Source organism: Triticum urartu, chromosome 6A, assembly GCF_056163025.1.
Source record: "Triticum urartu cultivar PI428250 chromosome 6A, HENAU_Tu73, whole genome shotgun sequence".
Taxonomy (NCBI): domain Eukaryota; kingdom Viridiplantae; phylum Streptophyta; class Magnoliopsida; order Poales; family Poaceae; genus Triticum; species Triticum urartu.
Window position 1 is genome coordinate 580,688,359 of NC_141878.1, and position 15,937 is coordinate 580,704,295.

Sequence of the window (15,937 nt, forward strand, 5' to 3'; positions counted from 1 at the left end):
TAAGTGGGGTCCTGGAGAACCAGTCAGAATGACTGAAGTGATGCCTAAATCAAAAACCTATGTCTTCGAGTGAAGACAATGAGAGCGAATCTTGTCCAGAGCCGGACAAGTCAGCTTTGCTTGTAGCCCAAGTAAAGTTGCCATGAGAGTTCAAAATTTGACCGTTGAGACACATGTCAGTTCCTTAGTGACCCAGGGTCATTTCGGACAAATCAGGTCGGGTTGCCAAGTGGCTATAAATAGCCCACCCCCACAACCATAAACGGTTGGCTGCTCAGATTTCAGTGCACGGCTTTTTTCGTTTGAGAGCAACCCACCTTGAAGCCTTTGAGAGAAAATTCCTAGTGAGGAGAAAGGCCCTAACCACCCAGAGCTAGAGTAAATTGGGCATCACTTAAGTCTTCTTGTCTGTGTGATCTGAAGACTTATTACACTTGAGGACTGTGAATCCTCCAGACGGTTAGGCGTCGCGTTCAGAGCATCCAAGAGACATTGTGGATTGCCAGTGAACGAAGTCTGTGAAGGTTTGGGAGTCTACCTTGAAGACTTACCAGAGTGATTGGGCGAGGACTAAGTGACCTTAGCTCAAGGAGAATACGGTGAGGACTTGGTGTCCTGAACTGTGTGTTCAGGACTGGGTGTCCGGGACTGTGTGTCCTAAGGTTTAAATACCTAGCCGCTCCAACCAGACATACAGTTGTCACAGCAACTGGAACTGGTCCAACATATCATTGTCTTCAACGAGTCACTGGTTTCATCTTCACTTCCTTCTCTTGCTGTTACTCATTGTGAAGTCATTGCATGCTTGCTTTATCATTTGTCTTCACAACGTGAATGCATGATCTGTTTGGCTTCATAACTTCTTCCTACTTGATCCTTATTACACTGAAGCTGTTTGTCACTGTGCTTTCACTCTATTGAATACATGACCATGGCTGGCCTAGTGTAATCTAACTTCCGCTGCATAGTAATAGGCATAATCTTCACTGTTTGTCTTCATAACTCCCAAGTTTTGAAGACTTTCATAAAAATCGCCTATTCACCCCCCCTCTAGTCGATATAACGCACTTTCAGCAGCTCCCGTATCTTCTGACGTGGGGTCCAAGTCCATCAGGTGTGTTTGCTTCCAAAAATAACTTCTCCAGTTGATTTTGTTCCGTTTCGACTCCGTCTGATATTCCTTTTCTTCAAAACACTGAAATAGGCATAAAACAGCAAATCTGGGCTGAGCCTCCGGTTATTAGGTTAGTCCCAAAAATAATATAAAAGTGGATAATAAAGCCCAATATTGCCTAAAACAGTAGATAATATAGCATGGAGCAATCAAAAATTGTAGATACGTTGGAGACGTATCAAGCATCCCCAAGCTTAATCCCTGCTCGTCCTCGAGTAGGTAAGTGATAAAAAGATAATTTTTTATGTGGAATGCTAGTTGGCATAATTTCAATGTAATTCTTCTTAATTGTGGCATGAATATTCAGATCCATAAGATTCAAGACAAAAGTTCATATTGACATAGAAATAATAATACTTCAAGCATACTAACAAAGCAATCATGTCTTCTCAAAATAACATGGCCAAAGAAAGTTATCCCTACAAAATCATATAGTCTGGCTATGCTCCATCTTCACCACACAAAATATTTAAATCATGCACAACCCCGATGACAAGCCAAGCAATTGTTTCATACTTTTGATGTTCTCAAACTTTTTCAATCTTCACGCAATACATGAGCCTGAGCCATGGACATATAACTATAGGTGGAATAGAATGGTGGTTGTGGAGAAGACAAAAAGGGAGAAGATAGTCTCACATCGACTAGGTGTATCAACGGGCTATGGAGATGCCCATCAATAGATATCAATGTGAGTGAGTAGGGATTTCCATGCAACGGATGCACTAGAGCTATAAATGTATGAAAGCTCAACAAAAGAAACTAGTGGGTGTGCATCCAACTAGCTTGCTCACGAAGACCTAGGGCAATTTGAGGAAGCCCATCATTGGAATATAGAAGCCAAGTTCTATAATGAAAGATTCCCACTAGTATATGAAAGTGACGACATAGGAGACTCTCTATCATGAAGATCATGGTGCTACTTTGAAGCACAAGTGTGCTAAAAGGATAGTAGCAGTGTCCCTTTTAATTTTTTTATTTGGACTTCCCTTTTTTATTTGGACTTTCCTTTTTTTATTTGGCCTTTCTCTTTTTTTTGGGAACACTGCTCTAGTGAATGATGATCATCACACTTCTATTTATTTACAACTCAATGATTACAACTCAATACTAGAACAAAGTATGACTCTATATGAATGCCTCCGGCGGTGTACCGGGATGTGCAATGATGCATGAGTGACATGTATGAAAGAATTATGACGGTCACTTTGCCACAAATACAATGTCAACTACATGATCATGCATAGCAATATGACAATGATGAAGCGTCATGATAAACTGGATGGTGGAAAGTTGCATGGCAATATATCTCGGAATAGCTATGGAAATGACATAATAGGTAGGTATGGTGGCTGTTTTGAGGAACGTATATGGTGGGTTTATGGTACCAGGCGAAAGTTGCGCGGGTACTAGAGAGGCTAGCAATGGTGGAAGGGTGAGAGAGCGTATAATCCATGGACTCAACATTAGTCATAAAGAACTCACATACTTATTATAAAAATCTATTAGTTATCGAAACAAAGTACTACGCGCATGCTCCTAGGGGGGTAGATTGGTAGGAAAAGACCATCGCTCGTCCCCGACCACCACTCATAAGGAAGACAATCAATAAATAAATCATGCTCCGACTTCATCACATAACGGTTCACCATACGTGCATGCTACGGGAATCACAAACTTCAACACAAGTATTCCTCAAATTCACAACTACTCAACTAGCATGACTCTAATATTACCATCTCCATATCTCAAAACAATTATCAAGTATCAAACTTCTCATAGTATTCAACACACTCATAAGAGAATTTTATTATTCTTGAATACCTAGCATATTAGGATTTTAAGCAAATTACCATGCTATTTAAGACTCTCAAAATAATATAAGTGAAGCATGAGAGTTCATCTATGTCTATAATACCACCATCATGCTCTAAAAAGATATAAGTAAAGCACTAGAGCAAACGACAAACTACTCCGAAAGATATAAGTGAAGATCAATGAGTAGTCGAACAATTATGCAATTATGCGAAGACTCTCTAACATTTAATAATTTCAGATCTTGGTACTCTATTCAAACAGCAAGCAAAGCAAAACAAAATGACATCTAAGAATAGCAAACATCATGTGAAGAAGCAAAAACTTAGGATCAACCGATACTAACCGATAGTTGTTGAAGAAGAAAGGTGGGATGCCAACCGGGGCATCCCCAAGCTTAGACACTTGAGAATTCTTGAAATATTATCTTGGGGTGCCTTGGGCATCCCAAATCTTGAGATTTTGTGTATCCTTAATTCCTCTCATATCAAGGTCTACCTAAATCTCAAAAGCTTCATCCACACAAAGCTCAAAAAGGACTCGTGAGATAAGTTAGTATAAACCATTGCCAAAACCTTATCGTACTCTACTGTAGCAAACCACTAAAATTATTATTCAACATTGCATACTAAATGCCTCTGCATATTTAATAGTCCTATCCTCAAATAGAATAATTAAAGAAGCAAACATATGCAAACAATGCAAATATAACAGCAATCTGCCTAAACAGGATTAATAGTCTGTAAAGAATGCTGCAACATCCATACTTCCCTAGCACCACAAATTATGAAATAAAATTCCCACTGTAGTAAGTTTATCAGACCTTAATATGCAAAAGTATCAACATTTTATCACGTTCTGACTTTGCTAGGGAATTATTGCAACAGCGGTAAACTTTCCGTTTTCAAACAGCAACATGTATACTTGTAACATAGGCATAGTAAAGGCTATCAATGCCACTTTTATTGAAATAAAAGATGCAAAACATTGTTATAAATAACAGAAAGCAAATCCTAACGAAATAAATTGACGCCCCAAGCAAAACACATATCATGTGGTGAATAAAAATATAGCTCCAAGTAAAATTACCGATGAACGAAGACGAAAGAGGGGATGCCTTCCGGGGCATCCCCAAGCTTAGGCTCTTGGATATCCTTGAATATTACCTTGGGTGCCTTGGGCATCCCCAAGCTTAGGCTCTTGCCACTCCTTATTCCATAGTCCATCGAATCCTTACCCAAAACTTGAAAACTTCACAACACAAAACCTAAAGTAGAAAACTCGTAAGCTCCGTTAGTATAAGAAAATAAATCACCACTTCAAGGTACTGTAATGAACTCATTATTTATTTATATTGGTGTTAAACCTACTGTATTCCAACTTCTCTATGGTTTATAAACTATTTTACTAGCCATAGGTTCATCAAAATAAGTAAACAACACATGAAAAACAGAATCTGTCAAAAACAGAACAGTCTGTAGTAATCTGGATCAAACGTATATTTATGGAACTCATACAATTCTCAAATAAATTTCTGGACCTGAGGAATTTATCTATTAATCATCTGCAAAAAGAATTAACTAAATAGCACTCTCCAAATAAAAATGGCAGCAATTCTCGTGAGCGCTAAAGTTTCTGTTTTTTACAGCATGATCAACAAGACTTCACCCAAGTCTCCCAAAGGTTCTACTTGGCACAAACACTAATTAAAAGCATAAAACCACATATAAACAGAGGCTAGATGAATTATTTATTACTAAAGAGGAACAAAAATAAAGTTGGGATGCCTCCCAACAAGCGCTATCGTTTAATGCCCCTAGCTAGGCATGATGATTTCAATGATGCTCACATAAAAAAATAAGAATTGAAACATAAAGAGAGCATCATGAAGAATATGACTAGCACATTTATGTCTAACCCACTTCCTATGCATAGGGATTTTGTGAGAAAAAAACTTATGAGAACAAGAATCAACTTGCATGGGAAGGTAAAGCAAGCAAAACTTCAAAATTTTAAGCACATAGAGAGGAAACTTAATATTATTGCCATTCCTACAAGAATATATTCCTCCCTCATAATAATTTTCAGTAGAACCATGAATGAATTCAACAATATAACTAGCACCTAAAGCATTCTTTTCATGATCTACAAGCATAGAAAATTTACTACTCTCCACACAAGCAAAATTCTTCTCATGAATAATAGTGGGAGCAAACTCAACAAAATAACTATCATGTGATTGAAAATTAAGATCAATATGACAAGTTTCATGATTATCATTATTCTTTAAAGCATACGTGTCATCACAATAATCATCATAGATAGGAGGCATGCTTTCATCATAGTAAATTTGCTCATCAAAGCTTGGGGGACAACAAATATCATCTTCATCAAACATAGCTTCCCCAAGCTTGTGGCTTTGCATATCATTAGAATCATGGATATTCAAGGAATTCATACTAACAACATTGCAATCATGCTCATCATTCAAATATTTAGTGCCAAACATTTTATTGATTTCTTCTTCTAGCACTTGAGTGCAATTATCCTTTCCATCATACTCATGAAAGATATTAAAAAGATGAAGCATATGAGACAAACTCAATTCCATTTTTTTATAATTTTATTTTATAAACTAAACTAGTGACAAAACAAGAAACTAAAAGACTTGATTGCAAGATCTAAAGATATAACTTCAAGCGCTAACCTCCCCGGCAACGGCGCCAGAAAAGAGCTTGATGTCTACTACACAACCTTCTTCTTGTAGACGTTGTTGGGCCTACAAATGCAGAGGTTTGTAGGACACTAGAAAATTTCCCTCAAGTGGATGACCTAAGGTTTATCAATCCGTAGGAGGCGTAGGATGAAGATGGTCTCTCTCAAGCAACCCTGCAACCAAATAACAAAGAGTCTCTTGTGTCCCCAACACACCCAATACAATGGTAAATTGTATAGGTGCACTAGTTCGGTAAAGAGATGGTGATACAAGTGGTATATGGATAGTAGATATGAGTATTAGTAATCTGAAATTATAAAAATAGCAAGGTAGCAAGTGATAAAAGTGAGCGTAAACGGTATTGCAATGATGGTAAACAAGGCCTAGGTTTCATACTTTCGCTAGTGTAAGTTCCCTCAACAATACTAACATAATTGGATCGTAAAACTATCCCTAAACATGCAACAAAGAGTCACTCCAAAGTCACTAATAGCGGAGAACGAACGAAGAGATTATGGTAGGGTACGAAACCACATCAAAGTTATTCTTTCCAATCAATTCGTTGGGGTATTCCTATAAGTGTCACAAACAGCCCTTGAGTTCGTACTAGAATAAAACCTTAAGACACAAATCAACCAAAACCCTAATGTCACCTAGATACTACAATGTCACCTCAAGTATCCGTGGGTATGATTATACGATATACATCACACAATCTCAGATCCATCTATTCAACCAACACAAAGGACCTCAAAGAGTGCCCCAAAGTTCCTACCGGAGAATCACGACGAAAACGTGTGCCAACCCCTATGCATAGGTTCATGGGCGGAACCCGCGAGTTGGTCACGAAAACATACATCAAGTGAATCACGTGATATCCCATTGTCACCACAGATATCCATGGCAAGACCTACATCAAGTGTTCTCAAATCATTAAAGACTCAATCCGATAAGATTACTTCAAAGGGGAAACTCGATTCATTACAAGAGAGTAGAGGGGGAAGAAAACATCATAGGATCCAAATATAATAGCAAAGCTCGCGATACATCAAGATCGTATCATCTCAAGAACACGAGAGAGAGAGAGAGAGAGAGAGAGAGAGATCAAACACATAGCTACTGGTACATACCCTCAGCCCCGAGGGAGAACTACTCCCTCCTCGTCATGGAGAGCACCGGGATGATGAAGATGGCCACCGGAGAAGGATTGCCCCCTCCGGCAGGGTACCAGAACGGGTCTAGATTGGTTTTCGGTGGCTACGGAGGCTTTTGGCGGCGGAACTCCCGATCTATTGTGCGTTCTGGAAGTTTTAGGTCACGTAGGTATATATGGGTGCAGGAGGTACGTCAGGGGAGCCACGAGGGCCCCACAAGACAGGGGGCGCGCCCTAGGGGGGTGGGCGGGCCCCCCCACCCTCATGGGCAGGTCCCGTATCTTCTGACATGGGGTCAAAGTCCATCAGGTGTGTTTCCTTCCAAAAATAACTTCTCCAGTTGATTTCGTTCCGTTTCGACTCCGTCTGATATTCCTTTTCTTCAAAACACTGAAATAGGCATAAAACAGCAAATCTGGGCTGGGCCTCCGGTTAATAGGTTAGTCCCAAAAATAATATAAAAGTGGATAATAAAGCCCAATATTGCCTAAAATAGTAGATAATATAGCATGGAGCAATCAAAAATTATAGATACGTTGGAGACGTGTCAAGCATCCCCAAGCTTAATTCCTGCTCGTCCTCGAGTAGGTAAATGATAAAAAGATATTTTTTTATGTGGAATACTAGTTGGCATAATTTCAATGTAATTCTTCTTAATTGTGGCATGAATATTCAGATCCATAAGATTCAAGACAAAAGTTCATATTGACATAGAAATAATAATACTTCAAGCATACTAACAAAGCAATCATGTCTTCTCAAAATAACATGGCCAAAGAAAGTTATCCCTACAAAATCATATAGTCTGGCTATGCTCCATCTTCACCACACAAAATATTTAAATCATGCACAACCCCGATGACAATCCAAGCAATTGTTTCATAGTTTTGATGTTCTCAAACTATTTCAATCTTCACGCAATACATGAGCGTGAGCCATGGACATAGCACTATAGGTGGAATAGAATGGTGGTTGTGGAGAAGACAAAAAGGGAGAAGATAGTCTCACATCGACTAGGCGTATCAACGGGCTATGGAGATGCCCATCAATAGATATTAATGTGAGTGAGTAGAGATTGCCATGCAATGGATGCACTAGAGCTATAAATGTATGAAAGCTCAACAAAAGAAACTAGTGGGCTGGTGTGCATCCAACTCGCTTGCTCACGAAGAGCTAGGGCATTTTGAGGAAGCCCATCATTGGAATATACAAGCCAAGTTCTATAATGAAACATTCCCACTAGTATATGACAACATAGGAGACTCTCTATCATGAAGATCATGTTGCTACTTTGAAGCACATGTGTGGTAAAAGGATAGTAGCATTGTCCCTTTTAATTTTTTTATTTGGCCTTCCCTTCTTTATTTGGACTTTCCTTTTTTTATTTGGCCTTTCTCTTTTTTTGTTTTTTTGGGAACAATGCTCTATTGAGTGATGATCATCACACTTCTATTTATTTACAACTCAATGATTACAACTCGATACTAGAACAAAGTATGACTCTATATGAATGCCTCCGGCAGTGTACCGGGATGTGCAATGATGCATGAGTGACATGTATGAAAGAATTATGACGGTGGCTTTGCCACAAATACAATGTCAACTACATGATCATGCATAGCAATATGACAATGATGAAGCGTCATGATAAACTGGATGGTGGAAAGTTGCATGGCAATATATCTCGAAATGGCTATGGAAATGCCATAATAGGTAGGTATGGTGGCTGTTTTGAGGAAGGTATATGGTGGGTTTATGGTATCGGCGAAAGTTGCGCGGGTACTAGAGAGGCTAGCAATGGTGGAAGGGTGAGAGTGCGTATAATCCATGGACTCAACATTAGTCATAAAGAAGTCACATACTTATTGCAAAAATCTATTAGTTATCGAAACAAAGTACTACGCGCATGCTCCTAGGGGGGTAGATTGGTAGGAAAAGACCATCGCCCGTCCCCGACCGCGACTCATAAGGAAGACAATCAATAAATAAATCATGCTCAGACTTCATCACATAACGGTTCACCATACGTGCATGCTAGGGGAATCACAACCTTCAACACAAGTATTTCTCAAATTCACAACTACTCAACCAGAATGACTCTAATATTACCATCTCCATATCTCAAAACAATTATCAAGTATCAAACTTCTCATAGTATTCAACACACTCATCAGAGAATTTTATTATTCTTGAATACCTAGCATATTAGGATTTTAAGAAAATTACCATGCTATTTAAGACTCTCAAAATAATATAAGTGAAGCATGAGAGTTCATCTATGTCTATAATACCACCACCATGCTCTAAAAAGATATAAGTGAAGCACTAGAGCAAACGACAAACTACTCCAAAAGATATAAGTGAAGATCAATGAGTAGTCGAATAATTATGCAATTATGTGAAGACTCTCTAAAATTTAATAATTTCAGATCTTGGTACTCTATTCAAACAGCAAGCAAAGCAAAATAAAATGACATCTAAGAATAGCAAACATCATGTGAAGAAGCAAAAACTTAGGATCAACCGATACTAACCGATAGTTGTTGAAGAAGAAAGGTGGGATGCCAACCGGGGCATCCCCAAGCTTAGACGCATGAGACTTCTTGAAATATTATCTTGGGGTGCCTTGGGCATCCCCAAGCTTGAGCTTTTGTGTCTCCTTAATTCCTCTCATATCAAGGTCTCCCTAAATCTCAAAAGCTTCATCCACACAAAACTCAACAAGGACTCGTGAGATAAGTTAGTATAAACCATTGCCAAAACCTTATCATACTCTACTGTAGCAAACCACTAAAATTATTATTCAACCTTGCATACTAAATGCCTCTGCATATTTAATAGTCCTATCCTCAAATAGAATCATTAAAGAAGCAAACATATGCAAACAATGCAAATATAACAGCAATCTGCCTAAACAGGATAGTCTGTAAAGAATGCTGCAACATCCATACTTCCCTAGCTCAACAAATTATGAAATAAAATTCCCACTGTAGTAAATTGATCAGATCTTAATATGCAAAAGGTTTCAACGTTTTATCTGTTGGGGAACGTTGCAGAAAACAAAAATTTTCCTACGGTTTCACCAATATCCATCTATGAGTTCATCTAGCAACGAGTGATCGAATTGCATCTACATACCTTTGTAGATCACGCGTGGAAGCGTTCAAAGAACGGGGATGAGGAAGTCGTACTCGACGTGCTCCAAATCACCGGAGATCCTAGCGCCGAACGGACGGCACCTCCGTGTTCAACACACGTACGGTCAGCGTGACATCTCCTCCTTCTTGATCCAGCAAGGGGGGAGGAGAGGTTGATGAAGATCCAGCAGCACGATAGCGTGGTGGTGGATGCAGCAGTCACCGCAGTAGGGCTTCGCCGTTCTTCTGCGAGAGGGAGAGGTGTAGCAGGGGAGAGGGAGGCGCCAAGAGTCAAGGGTGCGGCTGCCCCTCCCTTCCCCCCTTTATATAGGCTCCCCAAGGAGGGCGCCGGCCCTAGGAGATGGGATCTCCAAGGGGGGCGGCGGCCAAGGGTGGAGTGGCCCCCAAGGCAAGTGGGGCGCCCCCCCGCCCCACCCTAGGGTTTCCAACCCTAGGCGCAGGGGGTGGGCCAAGGGGGCGCACCAGCCCACTATGGGCTGGTTCCCCTCCCCACTTCAGCCCATGGGGTCCCCCGGGATGGGTGGTCCCACCCGGTGGATCCCGGGACTCAACCGGTGGTTCCGGTACAATACCCGTGACCCCCGAAACTCTCCCGATGGCCGAAACTGCACTTCCTATATATAATTCTTCACCTCCGGACCATTTCGGAAATCCTCGTGACGTCCGGGATCTCATCCGGGACTCCGAACAACTTTGGGGTTACTGCATATTCATATCTCTACAACCCTAGCGTCACCGAACCTTAAGTGTGTAGACCCTACAGGTTCAGGAGACATGTAGACATGACCGAGATGGCTCTCCGGTCAATAACCAACAGCGGGATCTGGATACCCATGTTGGCTCCCACATGCTCCTCGATGATCTCATCGGATGAACCACGATGTCGAGGATTCAAGTAACCCCGTATACAATTCCCTTTGTCAATCGGTACGTTACGTGCCCGAGATTCGATCATCGGTATCCCAATACCTCGTTCAATCTCGTTACCGGCAAGTCACTTTACTCATACCGCAATGCATGATCCCGTGACCAGACACTTGGTCACTTTGAGCTCATTATGATGATGCATTACCGAGTGGGCCCAGAGATACCTCTCCGTCATACGGAGTGATAAATCCCAGTCTTGATCCGTGTCAACCCAACAGACACTTTCGGAGATACCTGTAGTATACCTTTATAGTCACCCAGTTACGTTGTGACGTTTGGTACACCAAAAGCACTCCTACGGTATCCGGGAGTTACACGATCTCATGGTCTAAGGAAAAGATACTTGACATTGGAAAAACTCTAGCAAATGAACTATATGATCTTGTGCTATGTTTAGGATTGGGTCTTGTCCATCACATCATTCTCCTAATGATGTGATCTCGTTATCAATGACATCTAATGTCCATAGTCAGGAAACCATGACAATCTGTTGATCAACGTGCTAGTCAACTAGAGGCTTACTAGGGACATGTTGGTGTCTATGTATTCACACATGTATTACGATTTCCGGATAACACAATTATAGCATGAATAAAAGACAATTATCATGAACAAGGAAATATAATAATAATCCTTTTATTATGACCTCTAGGGCCTATTTCCAACAGTCTCCCACTTGCACTAGAGTCAATAATCTAGTTACATTGTGATGAATCGAACACCCATGGAATTCTTGTGTTGATCATGTTTTCCTCTAGGAGAGGTATAGTCAACGGATCTGCTACATTCAGGTCCGTATGTACTTTACAAATATCTATGTCTCCATCTTGAACATTTTCACGAATGGAGTTGAAGCGATGCTTGATGTGCCTAGTCTTCGTATGAAACCTGGGCTCCTTGGCAAGTGCAATAGCCCCAGTGTTGTCACAGAAGAGTTCGATCGGCCCCGATGCATTGGGTATGACTCCTAGGTCGGTGATGAACTCCTTCACCCAAATTGCTTCATGCGCTGCCTCCGAGGCTGCCATGTACTCCGCTTCACATGTAGATCCCGCCACGACGCTCTGTTTGCAACTGCACCAGCTTACTGCCCCACCATTCAAAATATACACGTATCCGGTTTGTGACTTAGAGTCATCCAGATCTGTGTCGAAGCTAGCGTCGATGTAACCCTTTACGACGAGCTCTTCGTCACCTCCATAAACAAGAAACATTTCCTTAGTCCTTTTCAGGTACTTCAGGATATTCTTGACCGCTGTCCAGTGTTCCTTGCCGGGATTACTTTGGTACCTACCTACCAAACTTACGGCAAGGTTTACATCAGGTCTGGTACACAGCATGGCATACATAATAGAACCTATGGCCGAGGCATAGGGGATGACACTCATCTCTTCTATATCTTCTGCCGTGGTCGGACATTGAGCTGAGCTCAATTTCACACCTTGCAACACAGGCAAGAACCCCTTCTTAGACTGATCCATATTAAACTTCTTCAATATCTTATCAAGGTATGTGCTTTGTGAGAGACCTATGAGGCGTCTTGATCTATCTCTATAGATCTTGATGCCTAATATATAAGCAGCTTCTCCAAGGTCCTTCATTGAAAAACTCTTATTCAAGTAGGCCTTAGTGCTGTCCAAAAGCTCTATATCATTTCCCATCAAAAGTATGTCATCTACATATAATATGAGAAATGCTACAGAGCTCCCACTCACTTTCTTGTAAACGCAGGCTTCTCCATAAGTCTGCATAAACCCAAACGCTTTGATCATCTCATCAAAGCGAATGTTCCAACTCCGAGATGCTTGCACCAGCCCATAAATCGAGCGTTGGAGCTTGCACACCTTCTCAGCATTCTTAGGATCGACAAAACCTTCCGGCTGCATCATATACAATTCTTCCTTAGGGAAACCATTAAGGAATGCCGTTTTGACGTCCATTTGCCATATCTCATAATCATAGTATGCGGCAATTGCTAACATAATTCGGACGGACTACAGCTTCGCTACGGGAGAGAAAGTCTCATCGTAGTCAACCCCTTGAACTTGCCGATAACCCTTAGCGACAAGTCGAGCTTTATAGATGGTAACATTACCATCCGCATCCGTCTTCTTCTTAAAGATCCATTTGTTTTCTATCGCTCGCCGATCATCGGGCAAGTCTGTCAAAGTCCATACTTTATTTTCATACATGGATCCTATCTCGGATTGCATGGCTTCAAGCCATTTGTTGGAATCTGGGCCCGCCATCGCTTCTTCATAGTTCGAAGGTTCACCGTTGTCTAACAACATGATTTCCAAGACAGGGTTGCCATACCACTCTGGTGCGGAACGTGTCCTTGTGGACCTACGAAGTTCAGTAGAAACTTGATCTGAAGTTTCATGATCATCATCATTAACTTCCTCTCTAGTTGGTACAGGCACCTCAGGAACATTTTCTTGAGTTGCGCCATTTTCCGGTTCAAGAGGTAATACTTCATCAAGTTCTACTTTCCTCCCACTTACTTCTTTCAAGAGAAACTCCTTCTCTAGAAAGGATCCATTCTTGGCAACAAAGATCTTGCCTTCGGATCTGAGGTAGAAGGTATACCCAATAGTTTCTTTAGGGTATCCTATGAAGACGCATTTTTCCGACTTGGGTTCGAGCTTTTCAGGTTGAAGTTTCTTGACATAAGCATCGCATCCCAAAACTTTTAGAAACGACAGCTTAGGCTTCTTCCCAAACCATAATTCATACGGTGTCGTCTCAATGGATTTCGACGGAGCCCTATTTAAAGTGAATGCAGCAGTCTCTAAAGCATAGCCCCAAAATGATAGCGGTAAATCGGTAAGAGACATCATAGATCGCACCATATCTAATAGAGTGCGATTACGACGTTCGAACACACCATTACGCTGAGGTGTTCCAGGCGGCGTGAGTTGTGAAACTATTCCACATTTTCTTAAGTGTGTGCCAAATTCGTGACTCAAGTATTCTCCCCCACGATCTGATCGCAAGAACTTGATTTTCCTGTCACGTTGATTCTCAACCTCACTCTGAAATTCCTTGAACCTTTCAAAGGTCTCAGACTTGTGTTTCATTAAGTAGACATACCCATATCTACTCAAGTCATCAGTGAGAGTGAGAACATAACGATAACCACCGCGAGCCTCAACACTCATTGGACCGCACACATCAGTATGTATGATTTCCAGTAAGTTGGTTGCTCGCTCCATTGTTCCTGAGAACGGAGTCTTGGTCATTTTACCCATGAGGCATGGTTCGCACGTGTCAAATGATTCGTAATCAAGAGACTCTAAAAGTCCATCTGCATGGAGCTTCTTCATGCGTTTGACACATATGTGACCAAGGCGGCAGTGCCACAAGTATGTGGGACTATCATTGTCAACCTTACATCTTTTGGTACTCACACTATGAATATGTGTAGCATTACGCTCGAGATTCATTAAGAATAAACCATTCACCATCGGAGCATGACCATAAAACATATCTCTCATATAAATAGAACAACCATTATTCTTGGATTTAAATGAGTAGCCATCTCGTATTAAACGAGATCCTGATACAATGTTCATGCTCAAACTTGGCACTAAATAACAATTATTGAGGTTCAAAACTAATCCCGTAGGTAAATGTAGAGGTAGCGTGCCGACGGCGATCACATCGATTTTGGAACCATTCCCGACGCGCATCGTCACCTCGTCCTTCGCCAGTCTCCGCTTATTCCGCAGCTCCTGCTTTGAGTTACAAATGTGAGCAACTGCACCGGTATCAAATACCCAGGAGCTACTACGAGTAGTGGTAAGGTACACATCAATTACATGTATATCACATATACCTTTCGGTTTGCCGGCCCTCTTGTCCGCTAAGTATTTGGGGCAGTTCCGCTTCCAGTGACCACTCTCCTTGCAATAAAAGCACTCAGTCTCGGGCTTGGGTCCATTCTTTGGCTTCTTCCCGGCAGCTTGCTTGCTGGGCGCGGCAACTCCCTTGCCGTCGTTCTTGAAGTTCTTCTTACCCTTGCCTTTCTTGAACTTAGTGGTTTTATTCACCATCAACACTTGATGTTCCTTTTTGACTTCTACCTCTGCTGATTTCAGCATTGCAAATACTTCAGGAATGGTCTTTTCCATCCCCTGCATATTGAAGTTCATCACAAAGCTCTTGTAGCTCGGTGGAAGCGACTGAAGGATTCTGTCAATGACCGCGTCATCCGGGAGATTAACTCCCAGCTGAGTCAAGCGTTTATGCAACCCAGACATTTTGAGTATGTGCTCGCTGACAGAACTGTTTTCCTCCATCTTACAGCTGAAGAACTTGTCGGAGACTTCATATCTCTCGACCCGGGCATGAGCTTGAAAAACCATTTTCAGCTCTTCGAACATCTCATATGCTCCGTGTCTCTCAAAACGCTTTTGGAGCCCCGGTTCTAAGCTGTAAAGCATGCCGCACTAAACGAGGGAGTAATCATCAGCACGTGTCTGCCAAGCGTTCATAACGTCTTGGTTCTGTGGGACGGGTGCGTCACCTAGCGGTGCTTCTAGGACATAATCTTTCTTGGCAGCTATGAGGATGATCCTCAGGTTCCGGACCCAGTCCGTATAGTTGCTGCCATCGTCTTTCAGCTTGGTTTTCTCTAGGAATGCGTTGAAGTTGAGGACAACGTGGGCCATTTGATCTACAAGACATATTGTAAAGATTTTAGACTAAGTTCATAATAATTAAGTTCATCTATTTAATGAACTCCCACTCAGATAGACATCCCTCCAGTCATCTAAGTATAACATGATCCGAGTTAACTAGGCCGTGTCCGATCATCACGTGAGACGGACTAGTCAACATCGGTGAACATCTTCATGTTGATCGTATCTTCTATACGACTCATGCTCGACCTTTCGGTCTTCTGTGTTCTGAGGCCATGTCTGTACATGCTAGGCTCGTCAAGTCAACCTAAGTGTTTGCATGTGTAAATCTGTCTTACACCCGTTGTATG